The 2,500-nt window shown below is 39.4% G+C and overlaps 3 non-coding genes across 3 annotated transcripts; all 3 read right to left on the reverse strand.

The window, feature by feature from the left end:
• Positions 1 to 539: 539 nt before the first annotated feature.
• TRNAR-UCG (transfer RNA arginine (anticodon UCG)) lies at positions 540 to 612 on the reverse strand. The gene has a single exon. It is a non-coding gene; the product is annotated as a tRNA-Arg (tRNA).
• Positions 613 to 1,259: 647 nt separating this feature from the next.
• TRNAR-CCU (transfer RNA arginine (anticodon CCU)) lies at positions 1,260 to 1,332 on the reverse strand. Its single transcript has one exon. It is a non-coding gene; the product is annotated as a tRNA-Arg (tRNA).
• A 795-nt stretch (positions 1,333 to 2,127) lies between these two features.
• TRNAR-UCG (transfer RNA arginine (anticodon UCG)) lies at positions 2,128 to 2,200 on the reverse strand. The gene has a single exon. It is a non-coding gene; the product is annotated as a tRNA-Arg (tRNA).
• Positions 2,201 to 2,500: the final 300 nt, after the last annotated feature.

Below are 2,500 nucleotides of genomic sequence, written 5' to 3' on the forward strand. Positions count from 1 at the left end.
GCTTTTGTTTTCCTTTTTGCATACAAACCTCTTTCCTCATGAGTTTAAAGCTCATTTGTATGCTCTACATAGCTCTGGACGTTTCCAGACGTGGAGTGAAACTGTTTTGAAAGTAGTACAAATTGCTCCTTCCTGCATATGCTAATTTTTCACACTCACATAGGTTGTATAAGTTTTATGAATCCTGGCTTGACCTATTCAAGTAGCTGAAAGCCTGTCACCACCTCTAGAAACAAGATTCACACCAATCCAATTCATAGGCACACACCTTGCAGTTCTTCTACACACACTTAAGCTAAAAACCCATTCTGTCACGTCAAAATTCTGCAAACCTATTACATATTCAGTGCGTCGGCATAGAAGCACTTTTTAATGGCTAAAATGCACAAGTAGTTAGACTGAAGATGCAACCTGAATGAGTTTACAGTATGTACCACTTTATTATTGATTTGTAATGAGAAAGTGAGGACTACAAGAGTATTGGAAAAGACTTTTTCCACTCTGAATGTAAAGCAGATTGTGTGACCATTGGCCAAAAATGACCACGAAGGGACTCGAACCCTCAATCTTCTGATCCGAAGTCAGACGCCTTATCCATTAGGCCACGCGGTTATCCGTCCACCTGAGATGATTTTTATCATGTAGGTGGTATGCATGGATGGAGAACATATTATTGAAAGGTATTCAGGTTTACATCCCATAGTGTTCTTTCAGCTCTTTTCGCTGGAAGCACTTTTTTGGAATCTATATATTGAGAATTTTATGAGTACGATATGCTTTTGTTTTCCTTTTTCCATACAAACCTCTTTCCTCATGAGTTTAAAGCTCATTTGTATGCTCTACATAGCTCTGGACGTTTCCAGACGTGGAGTTAAACTGTTTTGAAAGTAGTACAAATTGCTCCTTCCTGCATATGCTAATTTTTCACGCTCACATAGTTTGTATAAGTTTTATGAATCCTGGCTTGACCTATTCAAGTAGCTGAAAGCCTGTCACCACCTCTAGAAACAAGATTCACACCAATCCAATTCAAATCATTTTTTCCAAAAGAATATGTTCTGGCCGGTCGAAAATGCATCTCAGAAAAATAGGCATTTAAAAATCTACTTTGCAGTTTCAGAACACTAACATGACTGTGAAGTGTACACAAGTAAAATGGGACAGTTTCAAAGTACCTAATCCCTCATAAACTTCCGAGAGGAAGCATGTAATAAATCTACCTAATTTTCTGGAAGAGAAAGAGGGAGGATTTTTGTTATCACCTCAGATGGGACTCGAACCCACAATCACTGGCTTAGGAGGCCAGTGCCTTATCCATTAGGCCACTGAGACACACATGCATAGCTCTTTTCTAGAGGCATTATTTAAATGTATTCTATGGTCAGACACCGGTGTGTGCACACAGGGCATTTCTCACTTCTCTCTATAAGTAAACTTCCCATTTTCATCCTCTTCCATCCCCGACTTTAACGCTCTCTTCTATGCTATAATGGAGACTTTGCAATTTTAGCAAGTGGAGAGAAATTGGAGAACCACTTTCGACTCCACACTTCTTCTTCACTTACTTCTTTTCTCAATATACTGGGCTTAGAAAATGGTATCAAGCCATCCTTATCATCAGTAGGACACGGAAAGAGGCACTAAGTCTCCTAACCAAGTTCAACCACACTCTGCAACTTAACCATTGCACTACAAATTAGGCAACGGGGGCATCAGCAAAGGCAGACAATGTGCCGATCCTTTATACATTTTGTGTAGTACTTTTCTTACTCGGAGGCAAAATCAGCACTTTAACTGCCCAAATCATACAGATTTTACACATGTACCACTCTATGCAGACATAGGCACACACCTTGCAGTTCTTCTACACACACTGAAGCTAAAAACCCATTCTGTCACGTCAAAATTCTGCAAACCTATTACATATTCAGTGCGTCGGCATAGAAGCACTTTTTAATGCCACTAAAATGCACAAGTAGTTAGACTGAAGATGCAACCTGAATGAGTTTACAGTATGTACTCCACTTTATTAATGATTAGTAATGAGAAAGTGAGGACTACAAGAGTATTGGAAAATACTTTTTCCACTCTGATTGTAAAGCAGATTGTGTGACCATTGGCCAAAAACGACCACGAAGGGACTCGAACCCTCAATCTTCTGATCCGAAGTCAGACGCCTTATCCATTAGGCCACGCAGTCATCCGTTCACCTGAGATGATTTTTATCATGTAGGTGGTATGCATGGATAGAGAACATCTTATTGAAAGGTATTCAGGTTTACATCCCATAGTGTTCTTTCAGCTCTTTTCGCTGGAAGCACTTTTTTGGAATCTATATCTTGAGAATTTTATGAGTACGATATGCTTTTGTTTTCCTTTTTGCATACAAACCTCTTTCCTCATGAGTTTAAAGCTCATTTGTATGCTCTACATAGCTCTGGACGTTTCCAGACGTGGAGTGAAACTGTTTTGAAAGTAGTACAAATTGCTCCTTCCTGCA

Source organism: Triturus cristatus, chromosome 4_1 (assembly GCF_964204655.1).
Source record: "Triturus cristatus chromosome 4_1, aTriCri1.1, whole genome shotgun sequence".
Classification (NCBI taxonomy): Eukaryota; Metazoa; Chordata; class Amphibia; order Caudata; family Salamandridae; genus Triturus; species Triturus cristatus.